The sequence below is a fragment of the Macaca nemestrina genome, chromosome 13 (genome assembly GCF_043159975.1).
Source record: "Macaca nemestrina isolate mMacNem1 chromosome 13, mMacNem.hap1, whole genome shotgun sequence".
Classification (NCBI taxonomy): Eukaryota; Metazoa; Chordata; class Mammalia; order Primates; family Cercopithecidae; genus Macaca; species Macaca nemestrina.
The window spans coordinates 39,117,833-39,137,633 of NC_092137.1; the positions used below are offsets into that span (position 1 = coordinate 39,117,833).

The window sequence follows — 19,801 nt, forward strand, 5'->3', positions numbered from 1 at the left end:
TAGATTTAGAAAACGAGTATTACTTACCAGCACAAACGAATGACCTAAAAGTTACACACAATAACATAAATGAAATCTCAAAAACATAAAATGAGGCAAAAATATAAGTTACAGAACAATATAAACAATATGATCCATTTATATCAAGTTCAGAAAAAAGCAAAACCAAAGTATATTCATTGTTTATTAATGTATACATATGTGACAAAACTATAAAGTAATTTAAGTACTTGATTAATCTAAAACTCAGCTATTACCTCCAGGGGAGGGGAAAGAAGATGCAATCAGTTAGGAAACTACAGAAGCCTTTAAAAATATCAGAAATACTTTTTTTTTTTTTTTTTTTTGAGACGGAGTCTCACTCTGTTGCCCAGCCCAGGCTGGAGTGCAGTGGTGCAATCTCGGCTCACTGCAACCTCCACCTCCTGAGTTCAAGCGATTCTCCTGCCTCAGCTTCCTGAGTAGCTGGGATTACAGGCATGTGCCACCATGCCCGGCTAATTTTTGCATTTTTAGTAGAGACAGAGTTTTACCATGTTGGTCAGGCTGGTCTCAAACTCCTGACCTCGTGATCTGCCTGCCTTGGCCTCCCAAAGTGCTGGGATTACAGGCGTGAACCACTGTGCCTGGCCAGAAATACTTCATTTTTTAACCTGTATGTTAGGTACATACACGTTCATTTCATTATTATTTAAACCAGTGGTCTCCAACCTTCTTGGCACCAGGGACTGGTTTTGTGGAAGACAATTTTTCTACAGACTTGGGGAAGGTGGGTGGGGAAGCATGCGTAAAGTCAGTGGTCCCCAACCGTTTTGGCACCAGGACCAGTTCTGGGCAACACAACTTTTCCACACACTCGGATGGGCAGGATGGTTTCGGGACGATTCAAGTGCATTACATTTATTGTTTACTTTATTTCTATTATTACATTGTAATATGTAATAAAATAATTATACAACTCACCATAATGTAGACCCAATGGGAGCCCTGAGCTTGTTTTTCTGCAACTAGACGGTCCCGTATGGGGGGATGGGAGACAGTGACAGATCATCAGGCATTAGATTCTGGTAAGGAGTGTGCAACCTAGATGCCTCACATGCACAGTTCATAATGGGGATCGTGCTCCTGAGAATTGAATGCCTCCACTGATCTGAAAAGAGGTGGAGTTCTGGCGGTAATGCAAGTGATGCTGAGTGGCTGTAAATACAGATGAAGCTTTGCTCACCTACCCATTGCTCACCTCCTGCGGTGCGGCCTGGTTCCTAACATGCCATGGACCAGTATCAGTCTGTAGCCTAAGGGTTGGGGACCCGTGATTTAAACTGAACATTTAAACTGAAGTTATATGCACTCTTAAATGTATATTTCTTTTTTTTTTTTTTTTTTTTTTTTTTTGAGACAGAGTCTTGCTCTGTTGCCCGGGCTGGAGTGCAGTGGCCGGATCTCAGCTCACTGCAAGCTCCGCCTCCTGGGTTCACGCCATTCTCCTGCCTCAGCCTCCCAAGTAGCTGGGACTACAGGCGCTCGCCACCTCGCCCGGCTAGTTTTTTGTATTTTTTAGTAGAGACGGGGTTTCACCGTGTTAGCCAGGATGGTCTCGACCTCCTGACCTCGTGATCTGCCCGTCTCGGCCTCCCAAAGTGCTGGGATTACAGACTTGAGCCACCGCGTCCGGCTTAAACGTGTATTTCAAAGCTTTAAGAAATTAAAATATTATTATTCTAGTTTTGAAAGTCTTAAGTGTTTTCTTCAATGAATGTTACAAAATACAAATAGTATATCACTTTTTTTTTGTTTGAGACAGAGTCTCACTCTGTCACCCAGGCTGGAGTGCAGTCGCACCATCTCGGCTCACTGCAAGCTCCGCTTCCGGGGTTCACACCATTCTCCTGCCTCAGCCTCCCAAGTAGCTGGGACTACAGGTGCCTGCCACCACGCCCGGCTCATTTTTTCTGTATTTTTAGTAGAGACGGGGTTTCACCATGTTAGCCAGGATGGTCTCAACTTCTTGACCTCGTGATCCACCTGCCTCGGCCTCCCAAAGTGCTAGGATTACAGGCATAAGCCACCGGCAGCACCTGGCCAATAGTATATCACTTTTTAAAGTACACAAAAATACTCCTCTTTTTAATTTGGATGCTGAGTATTAAGAAAAACAAATAAATTGATACAACTATAAACCCGGTCCTGGTATTTAGGCATATGAGATTTTACAAGTTTTTAACTGCAATTTTGTTTTTGCACTGATAGCCTAGTAATAACCAAATTAGAATTTGTTGGCTATCAATAGAGAATATTTTATAAGCAACAGAAACCATTTAAAAATTTGGAAGAATTATGATAGGCTAGCTAAAATACAACCTACAAAATAATTTTTGTGAGGCCAAGAACAGTGGCTCACGGGTATAGTACCAGCACTTTGGAAGGCTGAGGCAGGTATATTGGTTGAGCTGAGGAGTTCAAGACCTACCTGGGCAACACAGTGAGACCTTGTCTCTCCAAAAAAATAACCAAAAAATTAACTGGGCATGGGTGGTCCCAGCTACTCTTCCATATATTTCTGCTTAGCTAATTCAAACTATGAACGCACCCATAGCCGCATCATACTTCTATCCCGAGGACTTCAAATCCTACTTCCACTAACAAGACCTGCCTCGAAAACAAGAACAAAAAATAATTTTTGTAGCTGTAATGCAAGATGGTGCTTATTTATTAGTAAAGAATGTTCATAGTGGCTGGTTGTGGTGGTTCAGGCCTCAATCCCAGCACTTTGGGAAGTGTAGGCGGGCGGATCACTGGAGGTCAGGAGTTTGAGACCAGCCTGGCCAACATGGTGAAACCCCGTCTCTAATAAAAATACAAAAATTAGCCAGCCATGACAATGTGCAGCTGTAATCCCAGCTTCTTGGGAGGCTGAGGCAGCAGAATCACTTGAACCCTGGAGGCAGAGGCTGCAGTGAGCCGAGATCGCGCCACTGCATTCTACCTTGGGCGACAGAGTGAGACTCTGTCCTCGGAAAAAAAAAGAAAAAGAAAATTTGCCAAGCACGGTAGCTTACACCTGTAATCCCAGCACTCTGGGAGACCAAGGCAGGTGGATTATCTAAGGTTAGGAGTTTGACACCAGCCTGGCCAACATGGCGAAACCCTGTCTCTACTAAAAACACAAAAATTAGCCAGGCGTGGTGGCAGGTGCCTGTAATCCCAGCTACTTGGAAGTCTGAGGCAGGAGAATCACTTGAACCCAGGAGGCAGAGGTTGCAATAAGCGCCACTGCACTCCAGCCTGGCCGACAGAGCAAGACTCTGTCTCAAAAAAAAAAAAAAAACAAAAAAAACAACAAACTCATAGTTATTAAATATTGGTAAATATTTTTATAAAAATTTGCTTATTCAACCTTTTTGATAAAACCAATTTTTAAAAAAATTTGTGGGTACACAGGTGCGTATATTTATGGGGTACACAAGACACCTGACACAGATATGTAACGCATAATAGTTACATCATGGTAAATGGGGTATCCATTCCCTCAAGCATTTACCCTTTGTGCTACAAACAATCCAATTATACTTTCAGTTATTTTAAAATGTACAATTAAATTACTACTGACTAGTCACCCTGTTGTGCTATCAAATACTAGGTCTTGTTCATTCTAATTACTTGTTGTACCCAGTAGCTATCCCCACAGAGGTATCTTACAGTAATAATCAAATTTTACTTTAAATTTATTTGAGTACAGGTTGAAATCTAGCTATGTCTGAGGCTCAAAAAAGAGCTTAGTGCTTGCTTCGGCAGCACGTATACTGAAAACAAAATGATACAGAGATTAGGATGGCTCCTGCGCAAAGATGACATATATATTTGTGAAGCGTTCCATTATTATTTTTTTTTAATTTTTTAAAAAAAGAGAGCTTAAGGCCAAAAATATGGATCTGGGATTCATCCAGTCACCCACAGGTGTCAAAGTCCAAATAAAAATGTAGATACAAACCTCCAAATTTAACATTTTATTTGGGAAGAAAGAATTGTAATTTGGGGCATAGATGTAGACTGGGTGGTCTTCAGTATGTCCAAACAACAAAGACATGGTTGGGGGTTTTATAAAGAGGAAGAAATGTTCTATGTGGTCTTGATAGAAAGTTTATTGGTATTAGTAAGGCTTTGGGGAGCTGGCAAACTCCAGTTGGTGAGCAAAATTAGTCCCAGAGTTGTAGCAAGTTATCTCAGCAGACGTAGATAAAACTGGTTTTTGTTTATATAAATAGGCAGTTTTAGTGGTGGACTTGCAGAGAATTACATTTCTAGAGCAATGCTACAGACCCTGAACACTTTTTCCCCTTGGCCCCTCTACTGATTTAGTTGGGTATGACAAAAATGACCCAATTCAGATGATTAACTTTCACACAGGTAATAGAAATAGTACAAGTAGATAAAAATCTCCCAGTCCAAGGTGGACAGGAGCAATTTAAAGCAGAATGGAATCTTGGGACACACCTACATCCAAGCAGCAAGCAGATGAAGATGAGGCAAAAGAATCAGGAAATGGTGGTTAGGGTATATTCTTAAGGAAGTCAGAAGAAGTAATACACAAAAGCCAGTCTCCAGGAGCTTCAAATGTTGCAAAACGCCAACAGAGTATTTTTAAACAATTAATGTAGCAATAGCACAGAATTAGTGGCCTTTGAGAGAGGAATATGAATAGAGTAGCTGGAGCAAAACCCAAATTATAAGCAGTTAAGGAATAGATGGTAGGAGGAAGAAGGGAAGAGGGATCTTGAATATAGACTGTTCTTGGAAAAAGTTTATTCTCATACCTTACAAGTAGAAATGCTAACTGATAGACTTTTTGAAAAGTAATCTGGCAACCACTATCGAAATTAAAAATATCCCCTTTGCCTAGAAAATCCACTTTTGGGAATTTATCCTGTAAAAATAAAAGGGTATACATACAAAGATTTTATTGCATAGTGGCAAAAAACAGAAATAATATAAATGACCACCAGTAAGGGAATGGTTGGATACATTGTGGAATATGATTATTATGGGCTAAATAGTGTCCCTCCAAAATTCATATGAAGTCCTAAGCCCCAGCACCTCAAAATGTGAATGTATTTTGAGATAAAGTCTTTAAAGAGGTAATTAAGTTAAAATGAGGTCATTAGGGTAGGCCTGAATCCAGTTCAAGACTGGCATCCTTAATAAGAGGAGGAAATTTGAATACAGAAGAAAGACCATGTGAAGAAACAGGGAGAAGACAGCCATCTCTAAGCCAAGGAGAAAGGCCTCAGAAAAAAACAACCCACCAATATCTTCATCTTGGGCTTCTAGCCTCCAAAACTGTGAGAAAATTAATTGCTGTTGTTTAAGCCACTCAGTCTGTGGTACTCTGTTATGGCACCCCTAACAAACTAATACAACTATATATGTAGCCATGAAAAAGAACAAATTAGAGCTATTAAGTGAGGTGTTTTTTTTTGTTTTGTTTTGTTTTGTTTTTTTTTTTTGAGATGGAGTCTCGCTCTGTCACCTAGGCTGGAGTGCAGTGGCACGATCTCAGCTCACTGCAAGCTCCGCCTCCCAGGTTCACGCCATTCTCCTGCCTCAGCCTCCCAAGTAGCTGGGACTACAGGCACCCTCCACCATGCCTGGCTAATTTTTTGTATTTTTAGTAGAGATGGGGTTTCACCGTGTTAGCCAGGATGGTCTCAAATCTCCTGACCTCGTGATCCACCTACCTCGGCCTCCCAAAGTGCTGGGATTACAACAGGCGTGAGCCACCGCCCTGCTAAGTGAGGTATTCTTAAGTGAGAAAACTCACAAAAAAAACGTAAAATACAGGGAATTCTCAAAAAAAAAAAAAAAACCCCACATATACATATATACACGTGTATGTGTAATTATAAATTAAGTACATATTTACACACGAGCATGACAGCGTGGAGAGAAATATGGAAGAATATAACCTTTGTTGTCAACATGGGTTATAAATGGTCCTGGGCAAGGCAGGGATGTGAATAGAAAAGGGGGAATGAATGAATCATTCCTCCCCTAAAGCTGTACTAAAAATTACTCATATTTAAGCACATTTATAACATTTATGTCTATGTGTATATAAAATAAAATATAAATTAATAAAAATTTTCATTGGTATGTGGTTTACGCCAGTGTATATATTAACCATGGGAAAGATATATTTAAAGTCCTTTCCCACAGAAAATAACTACACACATCAAATTCCAAACATGTGTCAAGTGCTAAATTCATATCATTTTTCATATGTTTTGCTTTAAAAACAGTATGACCTTCCTAAACAACTTTTTAAAAATATTACTATGTGATAACAGAGTTCCCACCAATAAAGCAAGGAACTGACTCAAGAAGAGTCTCTGATGGTTTTTTAGTTCCTCTTCAACTATGCTCTTTATCTTCCAAAAGTGGCATGTATCCCTATATCAATGATGTCCTGACACAGATGGGGTGCTTTATCAAATTCCCAGTGTTTTCTCTGCTAGTGTTCCCATCTATCTTATCCTATTTTTATTTTTATTTATTTATTTATTTGAGACAGGGTCTTACTCTGTCACGAGGCTGGACTGCAGTGGCGTGTTCACAGCTCACTGCAGCCTTGACCTCTTGGGCCCAAGTGATTCTCCCACCTCAGCCTCCTGAGAAGCTGGGACTACAGGCATACACCACTATGCTCAGCTAATTTTTTCATTTTTTTTTGTAGAAATGGGTGTCTTACTATGTTGCTGAGGATGGTCTCAAACTCCTGGGCTCCAGTGATCCTTCTCTCTCAGCCTCCCAAAGTATTGGGATTCCAGGCAGGGGCAGTTATCCTACCCTATTTTAAGTTTCAATCACATTCTAAGAGGTATATTTAAAGCTGGAATGGCAATTCACAATACATGTGATGTATGTCTACTGCCTATCATTGGCAGTCTTCCTTAAAATGCCAAGAGATGGCAACTGTGATCCAAGTGTCTTTCTACTATCTTCACCAATTAATTTGCTCATAACCTCTAAGCAGTAGATTCTAGTTTCCAGGAAACCAAAGCCATAACAAGCAACGAAAAAAACTTTTCAAATTCAAACTTCTCCAAATAAATCAGATTCCTTGATATATGACCACTTCACAGCAAACTGATTTACTAGATGAACTAAACAGATTTCTTCACATTTACAGAAACTATCATTTCTAGACAATAAAATGGTCAGTGTCATCTGTGAATTCCACCTACGAATTTTATCAATTTTTCAGACTTTCTGAGTAATGGAAAGGCTATATCCCAAATATGATACATGCACACATTCAACAGATAGTATAAGAGACACAACCCCCACCCTCAAGGAGCTTAGAAGTACAATAGGGGAACTAGACCATCAAACAAACAATTTATTTAAACATAATAATAAACAAAAGTATAACTATGTAAGAGGCAGAGTAGTAAGAAGGTTAAGTGTGAGCTACATTGTCTACATTAAAATATTTGTTCTTTCAATTACCAGAGTGTAACCCTGGGCAAATTACTCCTTCTGGTAATATTACATACCAATATATTGTCAGTCTTTAATAAATGTTACCTGTAGCTATTATTGATGTTCTTGTTAAAGTACAGGATACCATGAGGCTACTAAATGGCTGCCTAAGTTAACCTAGTGGTTCTGGAAAAGATTATAGCTGAAAGCTGAAGGGTGAGCAGAATTTAGGTGAAAAGTGTATTGGTGAAGTGAGAGGGATAACATTCTAGGCAAAGGAAGCAGACTGTATACAAGTGAAGGGGAGAGTGAAGGAAATGAAATTAAGAGATAGGGCCCAGATCACTGACCAGATACAGGTGCATATACGAAGATAAGGAATACTGTAAGATGAGCAGATGTTTTCATAAGTGGGAGAGGGAACAAGAGATCAAGAGTTCTGGACTCCATTATGCTTGAGATCTTTGAGACATGCAATTAGCAAACAGGCAGTTTAACATACTACATATTGGGAAGCAAGTCTGGATTACGTTTTTAATAATTTTATCATATAATGCCCTGTCCTATCAAAATAAGAAGTGATTAGATATTAAATCACTATAAAATAAAAATGCCCTTCCCTGACAATTCCATGTTGGTAGACAGGAAAGCTAGAGGAAAATTAGTGTAAAACAGGAACACTAGAAATGGCTTTTCCCCACATCTTTCTACTTTACTAAAACATGGCTGGATGTCCTAGGAAAGGACAGGAGTCTGTTGACTCCTGGGCTCAACTGTGACAAATACATTCTTCAAAAGGGAAATAGTCACGGTTGTGTGTGGTTTTTTTTTTTTTTTTTGAGACAGAGTCTCATTCTGTTGCCCAGACTGGAGTGCAATGGCACGATCTCAGCTCACTGCAACCTCTGCCTCCCCGGTTTAAGCGATTCTCCTGCCTCAGCCACCCAAGTAACTGGAATTACAGGCACCCGCCACCATGCCTGGCTAATTTTTGTATTTTTAGTAGAAACGGTATTTCGCCAATTTGGCCAGGCTGGTCTTGAACTCCTGACCTCAGGTGATCCACCCACCTCAGCCTCCCAAAGTGCTGGGATTACAGGCATGAGCCACTGCATCTGGTGACAGTTTTTGAAAATTATACTATTATGCACAAATGGTTGGGTATAGAAGCCGCTTCAATGCAAGGGAAGAGAAGAAAAACAATTCCACAGACTCACAGATCTGCTTTAGATTTCCAGATAAATCACATTATTTAGTATTTTATTAAGTATTCATATAGTAATACTTCATAAGAATACTTTCTTAGACAGAATAAAGTATCTTAGTTTTGTAAATATTAACCACTGCCAACATGGCAAGAACAGTGGCACTGTCATGTAACAGTCATGTTTACAATATAAAGTCGTCTTAAGTCTATGGTTCATGACTAACTTAGCAATTTTACATTTTTGGGGTGGCAAAACAATTAAACAGAATATTTACAATGGCCTCAATAACACCTGCTCTTTTCCTGGAGACTGCTAAGAGGAGTTGTAATCAGATCTGTCTTGGACATCTGACTTTATCTGTATAATCTTAGGCAACTCATTAAATCTCCAAAGTCTCAAGCGTCTCACCTGAAAATGGCAATTATCACCACCAGAGGATAACATGATGATCAAATGAGATAACATGTCAGAAAGTGCTTTATTTTATTTTTGAGACAGAGTCTCACTCTGTCACCCAGGTTGGAGTGCAGTATGCAATTTTGGTTCACTGCAACCTTTGCCTCCCCTCTCCTCCCAGGATCAAGAGGTCCTCCCACCTCAGCCTCTGGAGTAACTGGGACTACAGGTGCATGCCACCATACCCAGCTAATTTTTAATTTTTTTGTAGAGATGGGGCTTAGCCACATTGCCCAGGCTGGTCTTGAACTCCTGGGCTCAAGTGATCCTCCGGCCTTGGCTTCCCAAAGTGCTGGGATCACAGGCATGAGTCACTGCACGCAGCCGAAAGTGCTTTAAAATGTGGTAGAATGCTAAATAATTATTAGTAGTCCTTACTCACATTAACCACATGAAGTAAGGTGTAAATACTAACAGCTGAATTAAACATAAAAACTTAGATGATTATACTTTAACTCATCAATCTGATAAATTTCTCTTTAAAGATATACCAACAAAATCCAGTTTACCCCACTTTCCATCAGATAATCCCATGTATCAGTGGTTCTTAAACCATGCATAACAATAAACTGAAAAGGATTTTTTTTTTTTTTTTTTAATGCAGCATTCTAGGCCCCACCAATAGAAATTCTACTTTAGTATGCCTGGGATGGAGCCAAGGAAGTGACTTTTTTTTTTTTTTTTCAATTGTGGTAAAATACACACAACACAAAATTTACCATTTAACCATTTCTACATGCACAATTCAGTAGCATTGTTGTGCAACCATCACTACTATCCATCTCCAGAACTTTTTCATCATCTTGGCCTGGAACTCTGTACCAATTAAACAATAAATCCCCAATTCCTCCTCCCTGCAGGCTCTGGAAACTACCATTCTACTTTCTGTCTCTATGAACTGAACTATTCTAGGTATCTTAGAAGTGAAATCATGTAATATTTGTCCTTTTGTTTTTGGCTTCTTTTCACTTGGTAAAATGTTTTCAAGGTTCGCCCATGCTGCAGAACCGGAATTACATTCCTTTCTAGGGCTGAATAATATTCTATTACATGTATGTATATACTACATTTTATTTATCTATTCATCTGGTAACTGACATGTGGTTTGTTTCTACCTTTTGGCTATTGTGAAAAGTGCTGCCTGTAAACACTGGTGTACAAATATCTGTTCAAATCCCTGCTTTCAATTATTTGGAGTACACAGCTAGAAGTGGAATTACTAGATCATACGGTAATTCTATGGTTAGTTTTCTGATGAACTGCCATACTGTTTTTTACAGAAGCTATACCATTTTAGATTCCCACCAACAATGCACAAAGTTTCCAATTTCTTTACATCCATGTGGTTGTCCTTTGGTTTTCGTTTTTGGTTTTTTATTTTAAATAGCAGCCACCCTAATTGGTATGAAGTGGTATCTCACTGTGGTTTTCATTTCCATTTCGCTAATGATGAATGTGCCTTTACAAAACAAAACAAAACATCTCTCGTGATACTGATAGAGTGGCCAGTAAAGAGATCACATTCTTCATAAAACACTGATCCAATATTAGGCAGCCCTCAAAATAGGGAAGAAATGAGCAAGAAAGTTGACTCATAAAGTAGTGTTCAAAAGTAGCCAACCTGGCCCAGCACAGTGGCCCATACCTGTAATCCCAGCACCTTGGCCATCCCTGGCCAACATGGGCACATCACCCTGAGGTCAGGAGTTCAAGACTAGACCGGCCAACATGGTGAAACCCCATCTCTACTAAAAATACAAAAAATTAGCTAGGCATAGTGGCACACACCTGTAATCCCAGCTACTCGGGAGGCTGAAGCACGAGAATTGCTTGAACCTGGGAGGTGGAGGTTGCAGTGAGCCATTGCACCACGGCACTCCAGCCTAGGCAACAGAATAAGGCTCTGTCTCAAAAAAAAAAAAAAAAAGAAAAGAAAAGAAGCCAACCTAAAAAAGCTCCCAATGACCAAAGCTGCAACAATTTACACAACAAAATAAGTAGCAATACTATTGGATTATAACCCAAAAAGTAAAAAAAACATGTCCTTGAGTCTCCTACTAGAGGGCAGTGACTGTCTCACTTATCTTTATATCCTAACACTTCCCATGTTCATGGCACTAGTATAGTCAATCAACTGATGTAATCTTGGCTTTCATTTATCCTCTTTCTGAGATCTGAGTCTCACTCTTTTTATTGAAATAATCTATTTATAAAACCTCTGGTCCAGGCGAAACAGCTCACGCCTGTAATCCCAGTACTTTGGGAGGCCAAGGAAGGTGGATCATTTGAGGTCAGGAGTTCGAGACCAGCCTGGACAACATGGTGAAACTCAGTCTCTACTAAAAATACAAAAAAAACCAAAAAAAAAATTAGCCAGGCGTGGTGGCATGCGCTTGTAATCCCAGCTACTTGGGAGGCTGTGGCAGGAGAATCACTTAAGCCTGGGAGGCAGAGGTTGTAGTCAGCTGAGATCACACTACTGCACTCCAGTCTGGGCAACAGAGTGAGACCCTGTCTCAAAAAAAAAAAAAAAAAAAGAAAGAAAGAAAAAACAAAACCACTCTGTGCATAAACACTAAATGCAGACTACTAAATAGCAAATAATTCATCTTCAAATGGTAGCGCCTAGGGCTAGTTTAGTTCAACAAACTCTTATCAAGCACCTTTTAATATGCCAATCCAGGGAACTTCTTCCTCTATGATCATTTTTCTTCTTTTGGGGGGCTGGGGGATGGCTGACACAGTAATTGAGCTCTTACACACAGTATTTTTTGTTTATAAGAATCTTTAGGCCGGGCGCGGTGGCTCAAGCCTGTAATCCCAGCACTTTGGGAGGCCGAGACGGGCGGATCACGAGGTGAGGAGATCGAGACCATCCTGGCTGACACGGTGAAACCCCGTCTCTACTAAAAAGTACAAAAAAACTAGCCGGGTGAGGTGGCGGGCGCCTGTAGTCCCAGCTACTCGGGAGGCTGAGGCAGGAGAATGGCGTAAACCCGGGAGGCGGAGCTTGCAGTGAGCCGAGATCCGGTCACTGCACTCCAGCCTGGGCGACAGAGCTAGACTCCGTCTCAAAAAAAAAAAAAAAAAAGAATCTTTAGCAGGCCTAGTGTGGTGGCTCATGCCTGTAATCCCAACACTTTGGGAGGCCGAGGTGGGCGGATCGCCTGAGGTCAGGAATTCGAGACCAGTCTGGCGAACATGGCAAAACCCTATCTCTACTAAAAATACAAAAATTAGCCAGGCATGGTGGCAGGTGCCTGTAATCTCAGCTACTAGAGAAGCTGAGGCAGGAGAATTGCTTGAACCTGGGAGATGGAGGTTGCAGTGAGCCCAGATTGTGCCATTGCACTCCAGCCTGGGCGACAGAGCAAGACTCTGTCTCCAAAAACAAAACAAAACAACTTTAGTGCTTATCGCATCTTTTTAATGTATAGTTTATGTATATCAGTGCTTTTCAAACTTAAATCACCTAGAAATTTTGTTAAAAATACAGCTTCCAATTCAGTAGTTCTTGGGTAGAGCATTTTTTGTTGTTTTGTTTTTTTGAGACAGAGTCTCACTCTGTCACCCAGGCTGGAGTACAGTGGTGCGATTTTGGCTCACTGCAACCTCCGCGTCCTGGGTTCAAGTGATTCTCCTGTCTCAGCCTCCCGAGTAACTGGGACTACAGGTGCACGCCACCATGCCCAGCTAATTTTTGTATTTTTAGTAGAGACGGGGTTTCACCATATTGGTCAGGTTAGTCTCGAATTCCTGACTTTAGGTGATCCACCTGCCTCGGCCTGCCAAAGGGCTGGTATTACAGGCGTGAGCCCCCGTGCCTGGCCGAGCATTTGGTATTTTTATCAACCTCTCAGGTGAGGCCAACACTGCTGGTCTGAGGAATGTCCTTTGTGCAGCGAGAGTATACACATCTGTCTATTTGCTGGATTTTTACCTCCTTGAGGGTAGTGAGCATGTCTTACCTTTGTACCCTAGTTCCTGGTACTTGAGTGGAAGCTCACTACACTTTGAATAAGTGAATGAAATTACACATGCAGTGTGTTCAACTCCTGATGTTCCACCTGTGAATCCAAATGGAAAGTTCAACTTTCCCATAGGTATAAATAATCATCTATAAGCCCCTTAACTCTTTTCCAACTCCTTTTTTCTACTGTTTTAGCTCAGGAAATCCTCTCCTTATTCCTGAACAAAAAAATGAACTTAAACATAACTGGATCACTCCTACTGGCACATAAAAGCACTCAAAACAACAAGAAGAAAAAAAAAAGCTTTCCTTTTCCTCATGTCCCCCAGTATTCACGACATTCTTTGCCTTTCAGAGGTAGATTCCTCAAAAGGATCTCCACAGTCACCTTTTCTATACCAGCCCCCCAGGCTTCTCCACCCAGGGCTGTCATGGTCACCAGGAGATGCCATTCTATAATATGGCCAGGACTAAATCCCTGTACGCATCTCATCTGACCTCCTGGCAGTATGACAGTTGGCCACTTTCACTTTCTTGCCACTCCTTCATTTAACTTCCAAGTCATCATTCTCTCCTAATGGTTTACTCCAATGGACACAACATAGCCCAATTATGATCATTTCTCACTACCTACACTACTAGCTCATACTGCCATCACCTCTTTTCTCTAAAATAGTCACTTTGCTTCATTATTATCCCCACAAAAGTCTGTTTTTCTTCACAAATTGACCATAATTAAAATTTTAACTTAAGTTTGATTATGTCACTCCTTCGCCTAAAATCCTCGAGTGTTCTACTATCACTAGTGCTAAAGCCCTACATGAAGTGGTTCCTATCTCTCCAAACGTAACTTTTCTCACTCTTCTTCACATACGCTATACTCTAGTCATACTGGTTGCTTTTTTTCTTTTTTCTTTTTGGAGACAGGGTCTTCTCTTTCACCCAGGCTGGAGTGTAGTGGGAGGATCACGGCTTACTGCACATACTGCTTGTCTTGATGTTTCTTGCATACCCCAAGCTTGTCTTGCTTCAAGGTCTTACACTAACTACCCTCTTCTAGGGTGTTCCTCCACCAGAGTCTCTGCATTACTGGCTGCTTCTGAACATTCTAGTCTCTTCTCCAATGTCACCTCCTCAGAGAGGCTGTCCTCGACCATTATGTTTTTAAGAGTACCCCACTCTCCTGCCTCTCAGACCCTACTTGTCACAACCTGCTTTATTTTCTTGATTCTACTTACTGTTATCTAAAACTACAGTATTTCTTTGTCTATTTGTCTGCTTTCTCCTGCTAGAATGTAAGAGACTTTGTCTCATCACCCGCTCTCTCCTGATATCTAGAACACTGCTTGGCATTTCTGTTGGTGGGTTGAATGAATAAATGAAATGATTGAAAACCAAAACACACCAAATAAATTTATAATTCAAGAAAAAGCAACTTGAAATTTTACAAAACTAGGACTACAGGCGCCCGCCACCACGCCCGGCTAGCTTTTTGTATTTTTAGTAGAGACGGGGTTTCACCATGTTAGCCAGGATGGTCTCAATCTCCTGACTTCGTGATCCACCCGCCTCGGCCTCCCAAAGTACTGGGATTACAGGCTTGAGCCACTGCGCCCGGCCATAAATGCATTTTTTTAAACTAACATGATTTAACAAAAGGATCTCTAACCTTCCAACGATTTCGAAAGATAAGCACTATTTTCCCCTACACAAATAATGAAGATATACAGGCCATTCTTCCATATGTGAATAATTAAGACCTGGGTTAGAATCTTTCCTATTTCTATGATATTTTCCTGAAATGCATGATCATCTATGTGGTTAGTTCTTAGGAAACTACAGTAGTAAACAATTTCTAGTGTTATTGCAATGAGGAGGCACATTTGTGTACTCTGTAGCAAAGGACTGGCAATCCAAATGACTTGGTGCCACTTACACTTTCACTTCCACCAAGACATGACAAGGTCAGAGTCTGACATAAAAGTGTTAAGTGTTTCTGATTACAATGCCATTGCCAAGTATATAAGCAGTTCTGTTCAGAGATTATTTCCACATTCAACAAATATATTCTGGTAGGTCTTCACTAAATTAAGATTATTTAACACAATATCGAATCTATTTGTTAAGAAATGAGAGGGAACGACAAGCACAAAAGCCCAGAGACAGGAGATTGTTTAGAGGAACAAACAGCAAGGAGACCAGTGTGACTAGAGCAGAGTCAGCAGAGTTGGAGATGAGATCAGAGAGACAGTAGGAGGCCATATCACATAAGGACTTTGACTTTTGAGTGTGATGGAGTGGCAATTATGGAAAGCCAATTGGAAGGCCTTTACAGCCTCTTTATAAGGATGCATTGCTACTTCTACTGTAAGGAATAAAAAGTTCATTGCTATAGTTTCAGATTCCATGTTGTAATTAACCTATAAGAAATTACCACTTGTGGGGTTTGACATTAAAGAAAAATACAGTATTCGTAATATCTGAAAAAGTTGTTAAATACCTTTTCTCTTTTCAAATATTGATATGTAGGAGGCTGAGTTCTTCTTCATATATTTCAACTAAAACAGCGTATCACAAACCGACTGAATGCAGAAACAGAAAATGAGAATCCAGATTGTACTATTAAGAGATTTGCAAAAATACTAAACAATGTCACTCTTTGCTAATTTTTTTGTTGTTGTTTTGGAAAACAGTTATTTTCTCTTTTTCTTTTTTTTTCTTTCTTGGAAAACAGTTATCTTAATATTTAAAATGTTACTGTTGTTAACATGTAATGGATTCATTATTTTTAAATAAGCCAATAATAATTGAAATTTTTTATGTAAAAATTGATGGGTATAATGCATACAAACAGTACTTTTGGGGAGTCTTGATAATTTTCTAAGAGTGTGAAGGAGGCCGGGTGCGGTAGCTCACGCCCGTAATCCCTGCTCTTTGGGAGGCCGAGGCGGGTGGATCACAAGGTCAGGAGTTCAAGACCAGCCTGGCCAAGATGGTGAAACCCTGTCTCTACTAAATATACAAAAAATTAGCTGGGTGTGGTGGCAGGTGCCTGTAATCCCAGCTACTCAGGAGGCTGAGGCAGAGAATTGCTTGAACACAGGAGGCAGAGGTTGCAGTGAGCCAAGATCGTACCACTGTACTCCTGTCTGGGCAACAGAACAAGACTCTGTCTCAAAAAAAAAAAAAAAAAAAAAAAGACTGTGAAGGGGCCCTGAGACCAAAAAACTTGAGAACTACCATCTGCCAATCTAACATAACCCTGGAATAGCATTCTCAATTACCAGTAACAATTTCTAAGGACTCTTTGTTGGGTTAACTACGAAAAATCTATTTACAAATAACTTAGTCACATACAGCTTCTTTATAAGGATACATTGCTACTTTGCTACTTTTCCCTATTCCCCTACCAAAACCACAAGCCATAAACCTCTTAGTCCAGTGGTTTTCAAACCTTTTAGATGGGAAGAAGCTCCCAAGAGAAATCCTCACTGAGCCACAATATATAATACAAATAAAAGTAGGGCCAACCAGGTTAAAATGGGGGTGGTGTCTTCAGTCTCCTGTTCATTCTTCCTCTCAGCTACGATAAAAGCCACCTAAGGCACTTCATACAGTTAGACTGAATGAGATTTAAAAACCTGTTGTAAACCAGCTGTTCAAATTTGATGCTTGCAAAAGTTTCAGAAAGATTCTGGCATTGTTTCACAATGATTATTTTCAACTCCACCCTCCAGTAGACACCAGATATATGGTGTTTGCATCTACACAGAGAACCACAAAACTGTTTAAATCTCAGAGAATTCTCAGACTCCTGAGAATATCTAGAGATTCCAGTTTGAGAAACTACTGGAAGACTGGTGGATGGGTACAGGTCAATCTGAAAAGGCTTCCTGTAGGAAGACACACTATGATTAAGCTAGGGGAAAAGTCTTAGCTCAGAGATGAGAGATTCAGTTAGGAAAAGCTAAGGTAAGGCACATTTCCTAGGTTATCAGGAGAACTAACAGCCAGGCAGAATGTGGCTCACAAGTACCAGAGTTCTGCAGGCTACATTCAAAAGTTTGTGTTTGAGACACTGAAATAAGTCCTCATTCTCCTGAATCTGGGGCAGAAGTGCACTTCCTACTCTAAAGAGTTCTCTGTTCTAGTCAAAATTAAAATGATGAAAACACACCAAGCCTTAATAGAAATACTTGTTTTTGAGATAAAAACGATTTCAGTTCCACATATTCTGAAATTTACATAGGATAGAGCTGTGTGCAAAGAGGAGAGAGAGGAATCATTAGAGTTTTAACAATGAAGCAGGAAGATTATTTTAGCAACATTACAGAATGGTTGAAATAGACTGTTGGGTATGTAGAAGTCTAGGTATGTGCTGACCAAAGGCAATTAGGAAATAATTTGATAAGTCAGTCAACAGTGCTTTCAATCTATTTTTAATGTTTAATAGCATTATCTATGCATTTTACAGTTGACACCTGAAAAGCTAGATGTTTATGTGGAGCTATTTGGCTACCCAAATTCCTCTTATAAAAGAAACAACACAGATCATCTAATTTAGAAAAACAAACCTTCATTAACTACTAAGGTGAAGGGCTAAGGAAAAAGAGATTTTAATAATTCGGTAATTATTACCGAATTGGCTAGAGATAAAATTTTTAAAAGAAGGAAGAGGACAGTCTTATATTTTTACTATTACATATCCCTTCTTCATCATTCCCTCTAAACTTTCTAATAGGCTTAAGACTTCTCTAAGAAACAACCTGTTCATTCTACTCAATTTTACATAAGTTTATTAATGGAAATCTGTGCCACATCTCACTAGCACATACTCTTCAACTATCTTCTTCCTTACATGTTTTAAGAGCAGAATAAAAGAGATGCCTATAACACATTAAAAATTATTTATTGGGCTAAATTCATGTATTACTTTGTTGTAAAATAATCAAATAGCATTTAGCACAGAATCAAGTAACTTCAAATATCTTAAGCTTATTTGTTACCTAATAAAATGTTACCAAAGAGATCTGTATTTGAAAGTCACTAAAAATATCTTGGCTGAAATACATATACTTTTCTTCAAAAAATATAAAGAATTGCCAGAAATAAACTCCCTAAGAGCTACCTATACCTACCAATAATTAGCTACACAATCTTGGATTAAGAGATTTAACTAATCCCTATGAGGGGTGGGGACAGTTGGATGATCTATAAAATCTCTTTAAGCTGTAACATTCTCTATTATTTTCTTAAACTCAAGGAAATTCATGAGGATCTGACAGGAGACAAGCCTACAGAAAAAAGTAGACCTTATGTACGGCAAGAGTTTTAAAAGAAACCCCAAAATTTAGGCACTAACCATGACTATATAAACACTCTCTCTATATAAATATATGCAAATTGAAGAGATGCAAATATGAGCTATAAACTAAAATGTTGTCATGTTTATCAGGTAGAAATTCCTACATATCAGCATATCACTAATTCTTTATGACAGTTATAGGGATCATGAAGGAAGTGGTCCATGAACCAAAGCATCAGCATGTTCTGTTAAAAATGTGAATTCCGGGGCCCACCCAAGATGGCCGAATAGGAACAGCTCCAGCCTCCAGCTCCCAGCGTGAGTGACACAGAAGACAGGTGATTTCTGCATTTTCAACTGAGGTACCGGGTTCATCTCACTGGGGCATGTCAGACAGTTGGCACTGGTCCTCGGGTGCAGCCCCACCAGCCAGAGCTGAAGCAGGGCAAGGCATCACCTCACCTGGGAAGCACAAGGGGGAAGGGAATTCCTTTTCCTAGCCAGAGGAAATTGAGACACACAACACCTGGAAAATCGGGTCACTCCCACCCTAATACTGCGCTTTACCAAGGGTCTTAGCAAACGGCACATCAGGTGATTATATCCCACACCTGGTCCAGAGGGTCCCACACCCATGGAGCCTCCCTCATTGCTAGCACAGCAGTCTGAGATCTAACTGAAAGGCAGCAGCAAGGCTGGAGGAGGGGCGCCCGCCATTGCTGAGGCTTAAGTAGGTAAACAAAGCAGCCGGGAAGCTCGAATTGGGTGAAGCCCACCACAGCTCAAGGAGGCCAGCCTGCCTCTGTAGACTCCTCCTATGGGGACAGGGCATTGCTAAACAAAAAGCAGCAGAAACCTCAGCAGAGGTAATTGCCCGTCTGACAGCTTTGAAGAGAGCAGTGGATCTCCCAGCACGGAGGTTGAGATCTGAGAACGGACAGACTGCCTGCTCAAGTGGGTCCCTGACCTCTGAGTAACCTAACTGGGAGACATCCCCACTAGGTGCAGATTGACACCTAACACCTCACACGGCAGGGTACACCCCTGAGACGAAGCTTCCAGAGCAAGAATCAGAAAGCAACACTCGCTGTTCAGCAATATTCTATCTTCTGCAGCCTCCACTGCTGATACCCAGGCAAACAAGGTCTGGAGTGGACCTCAAGCAAACTCCAACAGACCTACAGCTGAGGGTCCTGACTGTTAGAAAGAAAACTAACAAACAGAAAGGACACCCACACCAAAACCCATCAGTACGTCACCATCATCAAAGACCAAAGGCAGATGAAACCACAAAGATGGGGAAAAAGCAGTGCTGAAAAGCTGGAAATTCAAAAAATCAGAGCGCATCTCCCCCTCCAAAGGAACGCAGCTCATCGCCAGCAA

The 19,801-nt window shown here is 40.4% G+C and overlaps 2 protein-coding genes and 1 non-coding gene across 7 annotated transcripts in view; 2 read left to right on the top strand and 1 right to left on the bottom strand.

Annotated features, from left to right (window-relative positions):
* The window catches only part of LOC105464882 (Rho guanine nucleotide exchange factor 33), a 278,945-nt gene that overhangs the window by 193,679 nt on the left and 65,465 nt on the right, over positions 1–19,801 (top strand). The gene's annotated exons all lie outside the window — the stretch shown is intronic.
* Positions 1–19,801, bottom strand: part of LOC105465416 (SOS Ras/Rac guanine nucleotide exchange factor 1) — a 155,695-nt gene that overhangs the window by 108,820 nt on the left and 27,074 nt on the right. The window lies entirely within an intron of this gene.
* On the top strand, positions 3,780–3,883 carry LOC112423783 (U6 spliceosomal RNA). Its single transcript, XR_003014335.1, has one exon. It is a non-coding gene; the product is annotated as a U6 spliceosomal RNA (small nuclear RNA).